Source organism: Anser brachyrhynchus (assembly GCF_964034855.1).
Source record: "Anser brachyrhynchus genome assembly, chromosome: 4".
In the NCBI taxonomy this organism is placed as follows: Eukaryota; Metazoa; Chordata; class Aves; order Anseriformes; family Anatidae; genus Anser; species Anser brachyrhynchus.
The window spans coordinates 60,433,966-60,455,642 of record NC_137698.1 but is presented as its reverse complement, the minus strand read 5'-3'; the positions used below and the strand labels follow the sequence as shown (position 1 = coordinate 60,455,642).

Genomic DNA, 21,677 nt, shown 5'->3' with positions numbered 1-21,677 from the left:
CTACAGAGCACATAATGAAACAGAAAGCCACATCAAGTTACATTTCACACAGCAGTCGAAATACCTACACTTCACAGCAAAATGTCTAACTGATGATCCCAGGAAGCGCAGAGAACCACCTCCTTCTTCACTCGGCCACTACTGGCTGACTGAGAAGCTGAAAAATACCTGCAACAAACCACCCTGTAACAAACCACTACAAAATACTACAGATGAAAATTTCTCCTGATTTCGTTTTGCCACGAAGCACTGATATTCATGATGTTTTTATCCAGCCTAGCAATAAACAGTGAATTATTTTCTTATTTTTCATCCAAAGGCTTGTTCCGGAACATAACTGTGCTGTTTTCAACTTGTCTTTGTACAGCATGTGGTAAATGGCAGAGGAGGCTAGCAGCTACAAAAAAGCTTAACAGGTTTTCAGTGCTACACACCCTACTTCAAGAAATCCCTAAAATGGGGAATTTGTACACCATAAACCCTCCTTTCCAGTGAGCAGTAATCAGCATAATCACAGCAACTGAGGCCCACGTCTTCGTTGCTCATGGTACAAAAGTACACACATATTGCGTGCAACCTTTAGCAGTTTCTTATTTAATATACTTAATATACAGTAATAGATAAATACCTAAACAAATAAGTTAATGGTAGTAGGATGCTTCCCTTCCCTTGCAGCCTTTACATGACAAAAAAAAAGCAAGTGAGAAATCTCACCAGGCTTTTTTATTTGTAGCACCATTTCCTATGGCTTTGGTCATTAATCTCCACTCCAAACTAAGTAATTCCAGCTTTTTAATTTCTCCCCATTGGAAGCCTTTCCACAGATCTAGTTACTTCTAATGCGTCTTTTCATTTCTGCCATGCTGTTGACTATTTTGGAACACTTCTTTATGACTAAAACTGATGTTTTACGCAGTTACCAACAGAGATCAGTGCACTTCCAGTAGGAAAGGAACAAATAAATGTAAACAACTGATGAAACAGCATATACCTTGTAATTTTCTTCTCAGAGAGTACTGCCCTGTATTTCATATTTGTAGTTTTCCACATAAAGCCTACTCAGATACCACCTTTCAGCAAAAGATTGCTTATTCCACAAAAAGCTGAGGTAATTTTGTTGTTTTATGCTCAAACTATTAATGAAATTACCAGGAAACCTCTCCAAAAATGAATAATCAGAATAGGGCATGTAGGAAATTACCATAAAGGTCAAAAGACAGCCGTAACTTGGGGTTAAAAAAGAACAAATACGGCTACCCCGCCTGCCAGAGACTGCCAGGTACCTATGGGTATGGGGGGGAAAAAAGTGTGAGTCACCTGAACTTTGTAAGTTTGCAAGCTATATTTTGCACCAACGTCAATGTTTTCAGCACAAAACAGTATAGGGCATTAAGCTTTTGTGAGCTCCCTCACCTGTATGGCAGCCACTGAAAACAGAGGTGTTCAGGAGTAGGTTATCATTCAGTAACCTATGTCACAACAGACTTCCTGATGTATACGTGCACACACAGAGGCATGTTTTAAATATATATATATGCTTACATTCATATATGTATACACACATACATACACACGTACCTCTATATGCATACATGTATTTCTGCACACGGAAAGAAGCATGCGTGGCAATACCCATTGAAATTTCCACTCCAGGTCTAATTAAAATGTATTGAAATATTTTGTCATTACAAGCTTGGATATCCATCACTTGAAACAGCATATTTATATATTCAGTACTACGATTAAAAATGATGCATGAAATAATTGTTCATTAGCAGGTCTTAAATTATGGTAAGTCTCAACCTATGAATACTGTAGGCCAAGCAAGGAACAAGGATAAAATCTGTGGTTTGTGAATACTGCAGAGAAACTCAAGGCAGCTTTGAAAATATGACACATTTCATGCTTTTTATTGTAATTTTTTTGTTCATATTCAATGCAGCAAGTCTCCTGTTCATATTAGTTTGAATTTTTGTCAATTTAGGGTACCTTATGCATTGTTATTATTTATGATTTCATCTATTTATTGAATAGATAAATTCAACTTCTGCGAAGCTCATATCAGAAATCACTGAGGTTTTAATGAAGTGCAGTTTGAAAATACACGGATTTTTGTGTGAATTAACACCTAAAAACCTAGAGGCAGAAGCTATAAAACATACTGCTCCTGTGTTTTTCAGGAACTATTTCTGGATTTTCTAAAATCTGTATCCATTTTCTGTGCTTCTTATGCACATGCAAACTCTTAAAATAACCCCAGTGAAACAATCCTTCTTTGTGCTAGTGTGATATCGACGTACAAAAACTCCTTTCAGCTTCCACTTTAGAAACTACAGAGCCATATTCCTATTTTCTATTCCCAAATCAACTTAAGAATCAAGGTAGCTCATAAAAAATGACTTCTTAATTTATTCATCAGCATGAAGGAAAAAAATCTGGTGGTTGAATAATTAATAGTTGTGATATCTGATACACTATAAAAAGCTTGACTTTGTGAACACTTTAGTATACCAAAAATATCTTCAGAATAATACCCTTTCCCAAATGCTCTAACAGGACAGTGCACAACTACTGGTTAAAGAACTACTTGTTTAAATAAGTGATGGCAAAAATAGCAGTGGAAGCTGGTAAATCAATAGAGATGGTTAGTGTCCTCTGTCTGGGCCATCTGGAAAGGGAAGCTGCACCAAGATGACCACGTTTTTGCTCTGGAGTATCTTTGTACCATCTACGATTGAAGACAATCCATTTGATTACCTAATGCAATTATGAGAGAAAACAAGCTCCTCCACAACATTTGGGTGCCACTACATTATTAGTCCCCTTGGTATTGTAATGCAAGCACTACATATTTTTTCAGAGATGCAATCACCTACCAGACAAGTAACTACGGTGAACAGGCTTTAGAGAGGGCAGCAAATGTCTCACCACGACAAATGAAAGAGCAGACAACTGCATCTCCAAGAAGTGTTTCTTCTTCAGTACCACTGGACTTAAGGCAGAATTCTAAAAAGTGACAGGGGAATTGGAGCATAATGCATGTAGCTATGTACAAACAGAGTTGTTATCCGTTGTTTTTAATGTTAAAAATGAAACGATGGCTTTCCATATAAAGTGTGATACATGCTGTGAAAATATATTGTGAAGAAAAAAAAAAAGAGCAATGTAATTGTGGTTTTGTGACTAAGAAAGCTGTTCTGTCTGCAAGGTAAAAAAAAGTTATTTTGAGGTGGGCAGGAAAGGGAGGCATTGCTCATAGAAATAGGTTAGCTCAGAGTGTCTAAATGGAAGAATTATCAATCCAGATCATGATGTGTCAGTTTCTAATGAGAAAGGCAGAATGCAAAAATAACATCTCAGTGCAAGCATTAAGCCAGAATAGATGCTGTTTACTGTACTAATGTTGCCTTTACTGGTGGAAAAAAAAAAGAAAAGAAAAAACAAAAAAGGATTGTATTAGGCCATCACGCTCCCATCTTTTCAATTACAGAGATAGAACAATCTCAGATTCCAAAGCTAACTACAAATCAAAATTGTGTTATGTTATCTACTGAGACACAAATGGAAAATAAATACTGTTAACTGTCACTTTCCATTAGGTAACAGAAATTCAATTACATTTCAAACAAGCCTCCATGTCAACAGAATAAATCTGTTTCATAAATGAGCAGGTAACCATTTTTGATTCTAACTTCCCAAAGGGAAAAAATCAATTTTAATCACAATTGTTCATTTTTCTCCATATGAATGTTTTGGAGCAAAGTACATCATCTGACCTAATAAATATCATTGCATAGCACTGAGGTTTAGGAAAAAGGGGCAGGGAAAGGAGTTGCATTATGAAAATGGTCTGCTGATATGTTGTGGGTTTTTTTGAACTAAAGGTTCACACTGCCAAACTGAACTATGGACCATCGCCCTCTCTCCTCTGCTTATTCTATCAAAAGATTAGAAATGCAAGGAAGCATTAGCAACTACTCCAACCACCAGGAGTTCATCACAGTGTAACAGCAACTATAAAAAGCCATGCATTTTATCAAGGTGATTACACTTGCAGAGTCTGAGGCAAGCAGTAAGGAAGCTTTTCAGAAGAAAGGGCCCCACTCTCTCCTTAGATATAGACAAAAATATATGTAGGCTGTGTGAGACACTTCAGAAACACAGGATTTTGTTTGGTAAATCCAAGTGTTTCTTCTCATTTGGAAGACCACCAGGGTATTGACAGGAAATGAAGAAATCTGAAATTGGGACCTATTTTTGAGATCCTTTTGTACATTTTTATAGCAGCTTTTGAAAATAATTTTCTTTTTTTTTTTTTTTTTTTACCTGCACAACAGCCCCAGCTTGACAGAGCCTGCACTGACACAGAGCAAAAGACTCACTATGAGTCTTGAGCACCAGGTTTTCTCTCTTTTCTAAAGTACACAAGGCAAGGAAAAATCGCTTGATACGAAGTGAAAGACGTTGTGGTACTGTAATGCCACGGCCACACCTTGCGAGGGAGTGCACCTTCAGAGCAATGTGATGCCAACATTACATATTGTCCTCTCCATGTAAGTAAGAAGGGGAAGAACAAAGCCACCCTTGTCTCCACATGAGAAAATCCACCCCTCCACTCCCCTTTGAGTGGGAAGGGAAGCCAGAACTGGAATTCAAATGAGTTTGGCAGATGTGTGTACTCATAAACGTTAATTACAACAGTCGGAATGGACATCTTCGGCTACCACTATCACTTTAGGTTAGGTGCTGAAGAGGAGGCTTCTTGCAGAGCACACAAAACAATTCAAACAAGAACTGTAACAGAGTGGAATTGGTTCAGATAAAATACTTAATGGCTGAAGTAAAATTCAGCCATTAAGTAGCAGTGGTCACAGGGTGATTAAATTGGATCCCCTGTGAGGGTCCTATCAAGAGGTAGTGCTATGACACTAAACTTGAAGCAGGAGACTTTTCCCCTAAATGAGGAATTTAGTTATAGACCCTAAAGGGGAAAATTAAGAAATTAAAATCCACAGAAGTCTACTAAAATTACTTTATTAGAGTCACAGCAGGTTTTTATACCCCAAAAAGTCAAAAACAAAATAGTATGGCTAAATAATAAAGCACGCACATGCATACACACACACAAAGCCATGAGAAGCCAACAGACAAAAAAAATCATCGTGTAAACTACTAAAAAGGAGCTAAGATGGCAAAGAAAGTCCTCAAAACAGGCAAATACACCACACCAGTAATCGATTCCCTAAGAACAGTAAGAACTGAATGCCTGTTAGGCCACCTGAGTATCGATAGTTCAGTTAAAATAAATTGCCAGGAACCTAAAATCTTTCTTAGAATCCCTATCTATCTCAATTAACAATACTTGGAATAGGCAACTCTCCATCAGACTGGTGCTGTCACAGACAGGATGGTAAAAGTATCTTGACAAATTCAGCTGTTTATTCCCTTCAGGACCACCAGCCTTCCTCAGTTTGAGATACTTTTGGAAAAGTGATCTCATTTATAGCACATCTGTCTTGATATGACTGTTAGGGCAAAGAGACAGTATTTGGAAATCAGGTAGAATAAAAACATACTATTTTGAATGTTCTAGTATTATACGTTCTATATACTGCATGAAGTTTGTATTTCATAGTTTTATCATTTCTGAGAATGTAAGCATGGCTGTATTGGCTCAGAACCAGGGTTAGTCTTACAACTCAACCTCCAGGGAAGCCAAAAAATAGGCAGGCATGTAAGATACTTACCCCTCCCAAGATCTCTTTCCACCTCCACTATCTCCAATTGATTGGATTTCCTGTTCTTGATGCAGTTTGTCTATTACGTTACTCTCAACAGATCTCTCTTCCATTAATTTTTCAGTATAACCTTGAACCAACGTAAGCCTTTTGTATACAAAACCTTCACTTGTCAAGCTTTCATGACAAATGTTTCCTAAGCAGTCTTGTAAGCTTAGCAGTTTCCAGCCCCAAAGGTTGGCTGTGAAACACTGATCCCAGTTCTGAAAGAAGCAAGGATCAAGAGCGCTGAGATACAATTACAAATGTACGGTTGCATTTCCAAACTCAAGGAAAAAGGAGAGAAGTTGCACACAATCCACGTAATTAGAGGTACATGATTTCTACTCTTCAAACAGAACGCGCCTTGACTACCGCTCGCACAAAATACATACTGGGGTGTAACAGAATTCCTCAGAAAAAGGGCTGCTTTGTCCCGTTAGGAATGCTCTGAGTCCAAATCAATCTGAGTGAAGAAAATCTAGAGTGAAGGAACATTATATAGACTTTCCAGAAGCTTCTTGGTATGAATTTACTTAGAAAACCTAGAAACAGTCATGAAGGCCAAGTATTCTTGGGTGATAGTGAAGACCTCTGAAGAAATTCACAAACCCTAAGATTACATTCTTGTGTCAAAGGCCACTTCACTTCCCTGACTACAGAGGACACCTTGGAGGCCAGCCTCCATATCTAGCATTACTTCTTGCGAATATTCAGTGAGACACACACATTTTATAGATGCATTCTTGCTGTGAACTAAAAGACTAACTAAAGGATTGGAATGAGGAACAAGGAGCACAAAATAACTGGTGTAGAAAGAAAGCATGTCCAGAGGATCAATACTGTGAATGGCGCAGTTATTCATATTTACTAATAACTGAAAGCTGACATGCTGTAAGTAATAAGAATGTGAAATTCGCTGACTACAGAGAACTATTTAGGGTAGACAAGACTACAAAGGATTGTGAGGAACTCCAGAAGGACCTTTAAAAAACTAGGTAATTGGACAACCTGACAGCAGATGAAATTCACTGTGAAAAAAGTGCAGAGTAGGGTACACTAGAAGGAACAAATTTAAAGCCACTTGTACATACTGATGGATTCTGAATTAGTTATAACCTCTCAGGAAAAAAAGATGCGAGATTCATCATGGGCACTTCAATGAAGATGTTCGCTCAATACACATGAGGGGTCAAAAAAGTGAACGGGATGTTACGATGTATTGAGAAGGGAATACAGAATATGAAAAATATTAATATACTGCCATTTATATTGCCATCACTGTAAATTAATGGCATATACTCCCCTTGAATACATTACCTCTGTCAAGTAGGACGTGAAAACATAGTCCAAAGGACATCAAGGATAAAAATCCCCCTGCTTCACAGGAAAAGACAGTCCCTAATGAAAGCAGTTGAAATCGAAAGTTTCATTGCAGACAGATTATTCTATAGCTGTTTGTGCCAGCCTCCTTCCTCTGAAGTGGCATAAAACACCCAACAACAGAAGCAGGATGCTAGGCCAGGTAGACCGTCGCATTTGTTCACGACTGTGCCCATTCTTTTAATTAGAGGGCTTAAAATGAATTATCTAGTTTTCAAAGAACAGAGTAGCGGGGGGATACAAGTCTAAAGTAAGTCTTTATGAAACACAGGTCTGTTCTAGTACAGTAAGCCCAAAACCTGGGCAGGTGATTTAGTGACACTGGACACAGGTAAAGCTGAGGTACCCCATGCCGTTTTTGGTCCTGTCTTCACCAGCAGTCCCCAAGGTCTCAGTGCTGAGAGGCAGGGTCTGAGGAGGAGATGACCAGCAGTAGATGAGGATCAAGCCATGGATCTCAAGAGATCTGGACCCATAGGTCTCCAGGGGACTAGATGGGCTGCAGGGGGCTCACAGTGCCAGCTGCTGCTCTTGTAAGGGCACTCCATCACCTCTGAAAGGCCTTGAGGAGCAGGCCAGGTCCTGAACAACTGCAGGGAAGCAAATCTTGCACCAGTCTTAGACAAGCACAGAAGAACAGCCTGGGGAAGCCAATCAGCCTAATTTTGTTCCCTGGCAAAATCAAGGAGCAAATTCTCCTGGAACACTTTTCTTCAATGGGCAATATTTACCTCAACATTCACAAGGCTTTTGACACAGTCTCTTGCAAGATTCCTGCATCCAACTGAGGACATTACAGACCAGATGGGTGGACAACTGCATGTAAAGAACTACTTGGATGGCCAGGCTCAGAGGGTAGTGGTAAATGGACCATCCTCTACCTGGAGTACAGCAGACATCTGTCCTGGGCCCCATTCTTTTTTAAGATCTTTATCAATGGCCCAGAGGAAGCAATGGGGTGCACTCTCTGCAAGACTGTGGATGACCCCAAACTGGGGGATCTAGCACACTGGAGAGCAGCACTGCCATCCAGAAGGACCTGGACAGGCTGTCAGAATGGGCCAGCAGGAACCTCCTGAAATTCAACAAGGACAAATGCAATGTCCTGCACTTGGGAAGGAATTAACAATATACGCTGGTGTCTAGACAGGAACAGTCCTGTGGAAACGGTGGAAATGGTGTTGGTACATATAAGCAAGCCAAACATGAGCCCACAGCGTGCCTTGCAACCAAAACTTTCTTGGCTGTATTAAAAGGCATATAGCCAGCAGGCAGGGAAGGGCTGATCCCCCTCTGCTCAGCACTCCTCAGACTGCTCTCAAACACCATATCCAGTTTTAACCCCCGGCTCTCCCCAGATACAAGAAACGCATCAGTAAACTGCGGCAACTTCAGCAGAGGGTCCCCAGGCCGACTGGAGCACCCACCCTGTGAGGAGAGACTGAGGGAGCTGGGTTTGTTCAGCCTGGAGAAGAGACAGCTCTGGGGCACCTACAACAGTCCCCAGCACCCTGAGGGGAGGGTCACTGAGGAGATGAGGTAGCGCACAGTGGGATAACAGAGGATGGGCATACGGTGAAGTAAGAAAGGTTCAGACGGGATGCATGGTGAGGACCTTTTCCCCACAAAGACAGTCCAGCAGTGGAACTGTCCTCAGAGACTGTTCAGTCTCTGTCCTTGGAAGCTTTTTAGATCCAGCTGGATCAATCCATGAGCAACCTGGTCTGACCTGGCCATGCTGTGTGAGAGACCTCCTGAGGTCTCTTCAGCCTGAATTACGCAAAGATCCTGTAAGCAATTCTTTTTCCTCTCATAATTACAGCATGGTGAAGGAGTCCATTTGTTACCCCCAAGTGACTGGAAACACAAGGAAATGACATTTCTATATAGCACCAAGTCCTATGGATTCGCTAAATACTCTTTTGAAACAACAGGAGCAGGCAGAATTCCGGACAGGTCATTTCCCTCCCTCAGGTTTCCATCTGTTCTCATCCATCTACTTCACTTTTATATGGCCCCCATTACCAGAGCACCTCGGTATCACCCGGTTTCACAGCATTTCAAAACCATGCCTATATTTGTGATGAAGGAATGAGTACATTCAGTGCTGTGTTATTGCTTGCTTTCCCTAACTTTTCTGGCTGTGGATCATTAAATTTCTTATCGTCAAATGCCGGTACCTTATATATGTTCACAATGCAAGCTCATTCCTAAACTGAAATTTTTGATATACAGTCAAATAATGTTCTAGATTACAACATATAGGATAGTAAAATCAAAAAATCCAGAAAACTCAAAATTTTATTCACTTTTTTTTTTTAATTCCTCTGGGATGTACTCCTTTCTATTACTAATAGCTTAAAGATTAAATGTTTCATTTTTAATTTCTTTGGCATTTTAGTCTAATTGTTTTCAAATTTTGTCATGCACATATGACACTGAAGCAGAATTTCCTATTTTTTTTCCTTTTTTTTTAAGTTTCTCTCTACGTAAACATCTCACCCTATTTTCCTCCATTCCTATCATTTAGGTACATTCGGAACTCTAAAGTTTCTTCCTATTTCAAAGAAATTTTGATAATTAAAATCTGTCTGAGTGTACAAACATGGATTTGCTCTGAAGCTTTAAAGTCTCCAAGATCATCGGGTCCAACCATCACCCTAATACCAATGTCACCCACTAAACCATGTCCCTAAGCACCACGTCTAGCCTTTCCTTGAACACCCCCAGGGACAATGACACCACCACCTCCCTGGGCAACCCGTCCCAATGCCTCACTGCTCTTTCTGAGAAGAAATGTCTCCTAACTTTTAACCTAAACCTCCCCTCGCTCAACTTGAGGCCATTCCCTCTAGTCCTATCACTAGTTACCTGTGAGAAGAGGTAACACGCCTTCCTTTCAGGTAGCTGTAGACAGCAATAAGGTCTCTCTTGAGCCTCCTCTTCTCCAGACTAAACAACCCCAGCTCCCTCAGCCGCTCCTCACAGGACTTGTGCTCCAGGCCCTTTACCAGCTTCGTAGCTCTTTTCTGGACACACTCCAGGGCCTCGGTGTCCTTCTTGTACTGGGGGGCCCAAAACGGAACACAATGATGCTGTGACAGTGCCCTGTGTCCTAGAAAACAACTCATCGTTGTCCAAGTCATCTTCGTTCACCCACTGTCTTCTGTTCCTTCCCCCCCCCCCCCCCCCCCCCAACAGGGCCATTCTTGAACCAAGAAAAACATTTGGCAAATACACCCTTGCATTTTTCCTCTATTTCTGTTGCTCATTCTTTCTTCCCTTTGACTTCTTACTTCCTATTGTCATTTATATATATTCATATATATGTGTGTGTGTATACACACACTTTTCCCACCTTTATTTCCTAAAATCATAGGCAACAAATCATGTCATGAACAGCAGCACACAAAGCTTGTTATCTTATCACTTGTTCCTGGAGTTAACGTCCCAGGTACCTTGGCAGGTTAAATTCAGCTACATTGCAATTCATTTACTGGAAGTTTTTTTTACTGGAAGATCTAAAAATGTTGTTTGCTAGAGGGTTGTTGTTTTTCAATAAAACTGAATATTGAAAAATATCACAAGGGCCAGAGTTCATTCTGCAGATGAATCTAGCTTGGGATCCAAGATTTGACACCAGTGATGTAAAATTTCTAAACACAGGAATAATCAGTAGAATCACAACACCAGTGACAATGGAAAAGACAGACCAAAAAATAGTACAAAAATAGGAATCAACATAATCAAATTAAATCAGGGGTTTTAAGGAGAGAGACTTTGGAACTAACAGCACTTAAAAAAAAAAAGCTACTTGAATTTGATTTGCAACCTACTGCTCTTTTTGAACCTGTCCCCCAATACAAAGCATTGCCCTGCAATAAGGAACACAGCAATTCCCCAATTGTTTGACTCCTCTGTTATGTATAACCCCAGGCAAATTTTTTTAATGGGTGATACTATTCCCTTCCCAATGGAAATCTAGAGCTAATTTCAACCTAAGAATAATTTATGTTAAAATTACTGAACTCAGAACATACCAAGTTGGAAGTTCTTAACAATCCCCGTACAAACTGAACTGCTTCTGAATAAATAAATTATATGCAAAAAGCACACAAAGATGACAGATACACATACATATACATTTCTGCATACTGATTACGAGAATAACACTTAAAAAATCTTGTACCTGCTATGTGCCTGTCACCTGACTCAATAGCAAAACTCATCTGAAAGTATTCTACAGTTCATGAAAGATTAAATTCAGATCTATTTGTTTCCTTGTTAAAAAGCAGAAAGTTCCCACAAATCTCTAAGCACAGCAGATTTAAACAATTGAGTTAGACAACAGATTTTTCAGTTTGTTAACAAGTATCAGTAACAAAAATATCAGTAATAATATTTTTTTCATGTTAAACCAGAAACATTACTCACACAATTCTGAGGATGAAAAGGTCAGAAAATAATCTGTAGGCTGAGAATTGAACAGTCTGTTTGGCCTCAAATATTAAACTTCAATTTTAAGCAATTACCAAAAAGCTATACTAAAACCAAAAATAAAAAATAAAAATAACACTCCAGCATTGAAAAATGAACTACCTTACTTTGAAAGCTTTTAAGCTAAACACCTCCTTATTTCTTCTGGAATTTTTAATGGTTAGGTAGATGGATTAAAAAAAAAAAATCTAACGTGGCTAAGCCCTTCTGTGTCATCTAGTCAAATTTCTTGGTTAGAAGAAAAGTTATATCAAAAACATTATACAGGGTTAATCAACAATCTAGTGGGTTTTACTAAGTGGCACTCATATAAAAATAAACCAAATTTCTGCCACTTACAGCTGAGAAAAAAACAGAATTTTAAATCACAATTACTTCTGCCAAGGGGCTCAATTAAGGTTATTTGTTCCCACACTGCCTTTCTAAAACTGGCATTGGAAGATACAGAGCTGACAATAGCGTTGCCGTTTCTCTCTTCATATTGCTGAGTTGTAAAGGCTTGCTCAGAGTTGTACGGTTCTGTTGAGTGCAGACCTGGAACCGTTTCTGATCTACCTGTCCATGGACAGGGTAAGAGAGAAAACACGTGATATGACATCCATCTGAACGCCTGCCTGCCGCACTTGGTTAAGTCTTGTAACAGATACATAAAGGGGTGATTTCACGTACTGCTGATGTCACAAATTAGTACATTTTCTTCCCCTTTAAAGTGTGGGAGAAAAAATAATTTAAAACATATCTAGATACTGAACTTGGCTGATATCTTAGTTATAGCAAGTGAACGTGAAATAGTCAAATCTTCCATCTTAAGGAAGCTGTTGATTAATTTGGGAAGACGAACACTCATTCACACTCTTCCAAGTGATTTTTGCCATGTTTATCAGTTACTTTTCTTCGTTGCCTCTTGAAGATAAACATTCTGTGCATTTCTATCAACCAACATGATTCCGAAAGTTACACTCTTTTGATACATTAATTGGCTACCATGAAAAATGGAGCAGAAAATGTTATTCATAGAAGCATTACTCCACTGTGCATCACAAGTTGAAAGCACTTCACAGACATTCCTGCCTCTCCCCAGCATCCTTGCCAAGCAGATAAATCCTCACTGTCCATTCTGCAGGCAGAAGAGGAAGCACAAAAGAAGAACTGACCACTTTTTGTTACGGAAGCAAATTACAAGCAAGATTTCCAAAACATGGTTATCTAAAAACAGTCTTCCGCCTCCTTATTGAGACACCTGACTTCCAGAATTGCTGCGTACACAGGAGTTTCCCAAATCAGACACCAAATAAGAAACTTGGAACTTCTTTCCACCTGTCTCTATGAAAAGATGCCCTATGCAATGCTGGTGAGGTATGAAAAACTGGATAATGAGAGCATAAAGATCTCAAAAAGATATACACTGACATAAACAATCTGCCTTAAAAAAAACTTGACTGTAAACATACTGCTGACATAATTTAGGATGTTGAAAAACATGAATTTGTGTTGAGGCCATGTGCTGTACAATATACCTTAATTTCTTCTGTCACCGAGAGTATCATTTACTTGAATTACAGTTGATGGCAGAAGATGTCAGTTCCCGTTAACTAAAAAAAAATAATTCACCAGTAGACATTACTTCATGCTCACGTATTTCTGTAGGAAAGCTCTTAGCCACCTGGTGCTAGGAGTCAGAATTTGTCAACCCAAGGTGCTCATGCAAAAATGTATTAGTGACTAATCACATGAGACCAGGTAGGGTTAATTTACCAGAACAACTCCTAATCTCCAATTCTTTCTTCCCTCAGTGGTAAATGGACCAGTAGAGACAGCACAGTAAAAACATGCTCCTGCTTTATGGGGAAAAAAAAAAAAAAAATTACTGTGCCCATCTATCACGACCCTTCCACCTTCCCAGACCATTACAAACACCACATCGAGTCAAGGAACCGTCCTCTGCATGCCTGGCAGTGCCTCTGCTGAGCACAGGGACTTTGGGAGAGGCAAGGAGCAGCCCAGGAGGGGAGTGGGAGATGGTTTACCGAGCAGGATAAGCGATGGGGTGAGAAATCACAGAAGAGCAGCCAGGTTTGCACCCGAGAGCAGCCTGCAGGTAGGCACAGAGGCTGCCAGCAAGGCGTAAGAAAAGACGGCTCAGAGGGGAGAAGGAAAATAAACACCACTGAGTAGCTCAAAGAAATTGTGTTTACAGGAAATGTCTCAGTCATTATACCAACATGTTTTGAGCAGCGATTAGCTCCTGGAAAGGCAGGTGAGCTGCTTCTGAAAAGCAGTAAGAAAATACATCTACAGAATGACTGGGCAAAAAAAGGGGGGGAAATTCTAGGACAAACGGTGGGGAGCTAACTTTTTGCCCGCAAAGACTGTTGAAGATAAATTTTAAAAGGATGAATTCAAAGGGATAAAGACTGGCTGGAAAAAAACACAGGAATATCCACTGTGTCTTCCCCGGTGTTTATTACAAGCAGAAGGAATGAAATCCTGAGCCTGAAGCTGCTCCTGAAGACACACGCACCTTGAAAACAGACTTGCCGTAAGCACTGGGGTGCATGGAGTGGGGAGGAACTGTGCTAGGTGCAAGTTTGTTTAAACTTACGCAGGCTACAGAGGTGTCTGGAGAAGTTTCCCTAGCCCACAAGGACAGCCACCCTCCTTTCGTGAAGCCAGCACTATGAGCTGCCATCCATTGCTCTCCCGCTAAGGGATTTTCCAAGAAGAGAGCCAACACACAGCTATGTATTCAGAAACGTACTGAACCACTCAGCTCAGAGGAGAAGCCACCACCACAGGCGGAGAGAGCCAGGCAGATGAAGAGAAAAAATCTGGTTGTAGCTGTGTGGGTTGAGGTGCCAGCGCAGGAATGCCACCGCCATCTCACAGTGGCAGTCCCGTGCACGTGAAGCCTCTGGAGAATGAGATTACTGCATTTCACTCGATCTTAATTGTTTTTTAATGGACTTCTCTACCCAATAGTTTCCAAAACGCAACCCCATACTAATGAACTGCTGTGCCTTTTTAATGCTCCTTCCGTCCGCCCACTGAAAAACCAAGCACGTCACTAACACAAACCGCGGCGCTGGGAATGAGAAGGGGCTACAACAGGGCTCTGCTCCAAGTCAGAGCTGGGCTGAGCTCCCTGCTTAGCAGAAATTCATCTCACTTACCAGTCCTTTTATTTATAATTAAAGCAGCTTCCTTACTACAATGCTTAGCAAAGGTGTAATAACTCAACTATCCAAGAATTAAGTGGTATTTTAAAATCGCTTCTTTCATTAACTAGGCTGTTTTTGTTGTTTTTTAGGAATTCCCTTAAGTGCTGTAAAAGAAACACATTTAAGCCAATATCCTTTATATTCTAAGGAACAAATTACCTGAGGGGGGGAGGAGAGGCAATCTAGCAGCTTCTGTTTATATCCGTTATATAGTTTAAAAGAACAGTGCACACTACAAGAATTTATATCCTAAATGTGAAATACAGTTTCTGACACGCTTTCCACTCATTAAAGTTCCAACACCACACCGAGATACCACTGCCTTTTGATGAGCCCACCAACAAAACATGCAGTGTCAGTGCCTTCCTAGGCATCAAATTAAGTCATAAGTGGACATTTTATTTCAAGGATAGTAATCCACGAGCTGTCATCTTACACCTCTTTGAAATGTGAAGAGAAGCAGCAATACTTAAGTTGCACATGTACCATAACAGTAACCGCAGACGCATCCATACACTTGGAAAACCAACAGTTCTGTGGTTTTATTTTATTTTTTAAATAAAACAGCTTGGGATGCCAGCCAAGGAACCTAGAATCTAAATGCAAGGAGTTCTGAATATACACCCCCATAAACTCTGACTTAACCCCACAAAAATGGAGATAACCAAATGAAATTTACTTTTGTGCAGAGCACTGTTACAAGGCAGATGCAACATTTACATCTCACTCCAACCTCCAAGGTTGTAAAGGAATGTGCACTCGATGCTATGAATAGTAAATGACCACTGTAATACATGGTACCAGCATTATATGTTGATACTTCTACTCTCCTGGCAGCAGCTTTACTTCTTAAAAGCTGCCTTTGAATATTACTGTGTACTTTTCAGACTTTGTTCACCCCTTCCAAGATTACTGATGCTCCTAGGCCCGCCTTCAGCCGTGGGGCTGCAGCAAGAAGGCAGCTGTGCAGTGAGGCCCAGAAATGCTGCTATCAGCCTTTTTGGAAGCGAAAGGAGCACAGCAGCTGCTCATCTCCTTCAGAAGCACTTAGGACATGGCTGAGCCCTTCCAAACCATGCTGTACCTCCTCTTCTGGCAGGGAGAGGCAGAACGAAAGGCATTTAATGCGATGAATTACACAAAAGCGGCGTCCTCCCCAGCTTGCATACTGCCTGTCTTACGGTACTTTTCAAACCGATGTAATACTACTCTGATACCTTGTGCTACCGGGATAGTAGTGGTATTACAAAAACTCCAAGAAGGATTTCTTATCACTGCCACGTGAATAGGGCAGAGGCAGCACTCAGGTGATACAACGGCTGCGCTCACGCTCCCCGCAGAAGAGGCATTACCCCACTGAAGACACACTTGCTTTAGGAAAATGGAACGGAAAATAGTTCTAGTTTGTAAAATGATCTCTTCAACAGGAGGGAGAAGACAGGAGGGGAGTTTTGCATCTCATTTTCAAGTCAGCCTGCAGCTCTGCACCCCGCGATGCAGACAGAAGCAGCTCGGCGCCCTCAGCCCCATGGTGGAGGCATGGCCTGAATCCTGTGCCCCCCTCCATGGGAGGCAGTTTCTGGAAGTTTTCTAGAGCCAGCCCAAATTTGGCACCAGACTGTTGCCGGTGATAGCCAGTCACACCTGAAATTCACAGGAAGAGCCATCTAGTGTCCCCATTTTTCCAGTGTACATTTCCTCCATTTTTCTCAAGAACATGAAAAACAAAGCTCTCTGTCTCTGTATTTCATATATGGTGTCACTGCCAGGTTATTAGTATGAAACATGGTTTTACTTGTTTCATTTCCATTTTTGTGTGGCAGATCAATTCTGAATCACTGCTGCACTGGCCGCTGTGCTGCAAGCGCAGCTCAGTGCTCACGAGGCAGCATGGTGAAGACTGCTGTGCTGCCCTACCCCAAGGCAGACAGCCTCCTGCCAAGGTCCAGCGCTGTGTGTTTGACACCTGCACGTGCAAAACAAGAGACCAGCCACTGCCAGAAAGCACCCAGGTGACTTCTGGCACCACGACGGGCTAGCACCAGCGCGCGGAGAAGCCGGTCCCAGAGCTCCCCAGGAGTGCCAAGCTGGGGCCCGCGGAGGTGTCTGAGTGACAGGTACTGCGGAGGAGCGGAGACAAGTGCTTTATCTCCGAGTGCTGCGTGACAAGATCAAGGCATCGCCTTGACTCAGCCTTGCCAACGTCTCGGCTCGGAGCTAGGAAGGATGAGAGCGCAGTTCGCGCTCCGAGCACGTCCAGCCCTGGCCTGCCTTCTGAGCAGGCTAAGACGGCTGACAAGGGGTGCGCACTGTGACAAGTTTTCGTACTCGTATCACACCGAATACGCTCCCGAAAAAAATGGATGGAGGAAGCCGTGATGCTTATTACACTACAGCACTATCTAACTTTTCAATCTAGAAGTTGTTCCCCCCCACACCCCGCAATGGAAAGTCAAGAATATAAAGTAACCTCTACTGGACAAAGGAATATATACTCAGAACAGAAATTGCACATTCACCTTGCATCCTGTTTGTGACAGCACTGCAAGAAGGTCTAAGCAGCACTGAAACATCCCCCACAAATGCACCTTTAACCCTTTACATCTCCTCCTACAAAGGAGTCTTTCATCTTGATTCAAAAAACACAACCATGGATCACACCAGATACAGAAACATCTCCTGAAAAACAGCTCTGCTGTGACTTCCGTGCTGCAACGCAGCAATCAGACGTTCAGGCTTCACCTAGCGTGAGATGAACGGCACCACTTGCACAGCAAGCTGCAAGGTGGGCGTTCGGCTGTGGAAGATGGTGCGTGGCTTTGTACAAGACTTAACAGGCTCCTTACATTTTTTCTTTTTTTAAGCCAAACAATGTAATCGCAGTATGCCCATTAAGTTTCCACTGACTAGGAGACCTCAGCCGGCACTGGGTCAGAGTCTAGCTTTCCAAAAGGTACAAGAAAATGTACAAAACCAGAACTGCACAGCAAAGCCAGTCCATCTGGCCGTTTTAACCTGTAACTCAAGCACAAGCACTCAAGACCTCTACTTAAGAAAAGTAAATTTATCATTTGCTTGAGTAGTTTTCTAAATTGGGGCCTATGCTGTTCCTCAAAAATCTGAGACATCCAAAAAAGAAAAAAGTCCCTCTCATTTCATTTGATTTTATGCTGCTAAAAAGTCTCTTCAACTGCAAATGAACTGAAGAATTTGCATGCGTGCTGCTGTACCACAGAAAAGGAACCACCGTTTCCTTTTTAATGGCATATCAAATATATTGCACCAATATTTTGCCTTGTGTAGACACCCAGATTTACAAGGGTTTTTTTAGTTACATTAATAGTAATAGTGTTAAAATCTTTATAACTAAGTAGCATTATATTTAATTATCCTTCTGTAATTACACTGATTAAATACAGCATAAGAGACCATAAAGACAGATAAAACATTATAGCTAAAAAACTTTTCAAAAATGACCATAAAATGATTATTAAGCCTGAGGTGAGAAAATTAATATCACGAGCATGATTTTATAGGGTTTTCCTACACCGCTTCCCTTTCTTACAGTATCATCTGCAGCGGCAGCAGAATTTCCTCACAGCAGTCATGAAAATGAGAACTAACTATAAAAAATGTTGCTACTTGAAAGGGAGGTCAGTTTAGCCCTCCACACCAAGGGAGCGTATTTGTGTGCTTGATGCTTCAGGCAAATGCCAATAAAACATATTAAAACACCTCTGAGCACACTGGCTTACACTTGGGTAATATTTGTTTCCCTCTTGTTTCCTTCTTCTTTATCTTCTTTTACAAATACTCTGCACGACTTCACGGCAATGAAGCAAGAATCAGCACAATATAACAGTAGCATCTATTTTCTGAGCAATGATCTAACAAGAGAGATCCAAGGATTTTCATACTGGGTGACCAATACTATTATAAAGATCAAAGAATCCCAAGAAAAATTCTGACCAAGAGCTAATATTAAGGCAAAAAGCTAATATTGGAAATCTGCAATGTCGTCAAAAGCAGAAAAGATTGGATTATAAGGTCATAGCTGAGCATAAGGGGGGAAAAAAAATCACAGATCTTTCTGACCTATAGGTAGGATAAATCATTTCAAGGAATAATTTTCCTGATTCCTTGAATTATATGTTTAATTAAATTTATTACACGTAATTACCAAAACGTATCATAATTATCTGACACATTTCAAGAAATACGGTCTCATTTTACTTAATTATATGATTAATTAACTACGGTACATAATTGCTGAACTTCAACAAGATTACATTTCTCCTTTTCTTCCAAAATTCAGAAATCATCCTAAGATACTCCTGCATGTGACTGCATCATGCATATTCTTTTTCATGCCAGTGCGTTATAGTTACTATTTTGTTCTCTATTCTTAATAGCTACAAATATTTCTTTTTTTTTCTGTAACGTGTGGCTTTGGTGCAGACACTCCTGATGGTCTTAAAAGTCATCGTGCTCCCTGGCACGTCTGCTCTTGCACTCACCGGCCCTTGGTGCTGGCGCCGCCCTCCACCTGGATTTCAGGTGCAAGGCAGAACAGCCGCAGCGCATCACTCTCCAGTAAATGTGGGTTGGCAGAAGGCATCCCATGAGGCCATTAGAGTAGGGACAGAGCGAAGACAATCTGCAGTCACTCAAATTCATCCTTGAGGCCAAATCAGTCACCAGCTGGGTCACAAAACTGGCGTATCGACATCTCAGCTGTGCATCCCCAGTTCCGCTGCCATGCGTTACGTGAACCAGCGTGCAACAGTTCAGACACACACACAAAGAGAACTCAGCATTGCAGCAGGGAGAAAAATTCCTGGGTCTTATTAATCCGTGACAATGTAGGTGAAAATGAGTAACAACACACACTGTATCACAGTCCCCCATAGATACAAATGTACGTTCTGGGAGTTGTATATACCAAGCAAGACTAACGAATCAAGTCACACCAATCAAGAAGAACCCAGAAGGTCTTCTTATAATTCAAGAACCAGTTGAAAATATTCCAAGTATAGATCATTTAGAACGTTAAGAAGAGTCTTAACTTGTGATATTTTAATACAAATTGATTGCCTATATTTCTGATGTGTTAGGAGAATTATTCTACAAAGTCATTTCATCTCAACTGAAAATGCATAAACACATCCAGTCCTCAATCAACAAAATGTATTCCTGCATTCTGAAGAAAATAACAAGTCGTTTATTAGAGCGAGCCTTCCCACTTTTCACTAGGTTTCTGCCACTATTTAATACCTGGCACACAATCTCCGGATTTCAGTGGCATGCTAGACACTCCTAATCCAACTAGCGCTGCCAAGAATCGAAGCAAAGACTGTCTAATGCAGCAGGATCTTATTATAAGCCAGTCCTAAATGACACCGAAAAAAAAAAATCAATCTTTTTTATTTTAATCCCCATTTTCCCCTAAGTAACAAACTCTCGATTCCTTTACACACTGATTAGGTGCCTGTGCTGCAGGCCACACGATGTAGCTGATCAGTGACACGACAAGCAGTGGGCACGAGGAGCCGTAATGCCTGGCTGGCATGGCTGTGAAGCAGAACAGAAAGCAGGGGCTTCCCATATCAGTGCTGTGCCAAACCAGTCACACGTACAGCTATCTACTTAATGTCTCCGTGGACAAAACTGACCATCAGAATCTTTAAGAATGCATAAAAAATCAGGGTAGGTTCTCAAAATAGGGAGGCAAATTTCTGAACTTCTGATTTTTTGTTAGGTTTTGAACAAAACCTGTGGGGAAAAAATATATTTTCAAGATAAACTACGGAAACTGATGCAATTGTCAGGCTTACATCAGCCATGGCTACATTTAAAAAAAAATAAAGGAAAATAATGAACCTCATCAAAGATCACGTATGAAAACAGAGAGAGCTTTTTCTACACGTCATATTAGTCGCAGTTCTTCGCTTATCCTAAATCTGAATCAGCCTCTGGCAGCCACAGATGATCATTGCCTCCCATACCTAGGGCCCTCTGCCCCGACACGAGTTGCCTCTCCTATTCCTCCACCCGTGGAAGCAGCAGATTCAGCAGGGCCATCACACACAGCCTTCTGGACACAGCTTCAGACTGCAGCAGCCATCGTTTCTTCCAAAGCTCAGAGAGCGCAAAGGCGATTTAGAATTACGTCTGCCTTGCCAAATGCGTGCTGTGGGTCTTGAACACAGACTTGAAACCTCTTGAGAAGGTGGAACAAATAACAGTCCACGTTGGCCACTGCAGTTTAACTGGCTCCTGAATGCAGAATTCTTTCCCATTGCAGCATATGTGAATTAGCAGCAAATATCCCTAGCCTCTCCTTATTCTGCCTCTGAAGTGAAAGCCAAACTACTTATTAGGGGCCTTTTGTTATCTGTATTAACTGAAAGTCTAATGGTTATACTGTCTTTGGGAACGTGGGAGATCTTAGGCACGTATGATGATACTGATGATGTTAATATACTAAGAGCATCAGCCTGGGAAAAAGGAGGACCCAATAATGGTGAAGGGGAAGCCTGCATTCATCTATTGCTCTGCACATTTTACGACTTAAGTTCTGTCATCTACTCTCAAGAGAGTTATACTGCTTACAAGGCTGGACTGCAGAGTCTGCAGTCAAGATTATCATGGTGTTACTCCTATTTTAAAGCCTTTTCATAGTGCCTGCTCTTTTCTTAATATGTAATGATACTGCTGGTTTTATTTCTGTTCTATTTCAAGTCACCCAGAAATTGGGATCTGTCATTTTTGTTATTTTGTTCGAGTATCTAGACACACGTAG

The 21,677-nt window shown here is 41.0% G+C and overlaps 1 protein-coding gene and 1 long non-coding RNA gene across 2 annotated transcripts in view; both read right to left on the bottom strand.

Annotated features, from left to right (window-relative positions):
* PPARGC1A (PPARG coactivator 1 alpha) overlaps positions 1 to 21,677 on the bottom strand; it is a 361,741-nt gene that overhangs the window by 276,007 nt on the left and 64,057 nt on the right. The gene's annotated exons all lie outside the window — the stretch shown is intronic.
* The window catches only part of LOC308194694, a 101,520-nt gene that overhangs the window by 41,665 nt on the left and 38,178 nt on the right, over positions 1 to 21,677 (bottom strand). The gene's annotated exons all lie outside the window — the stretch shown is intronic.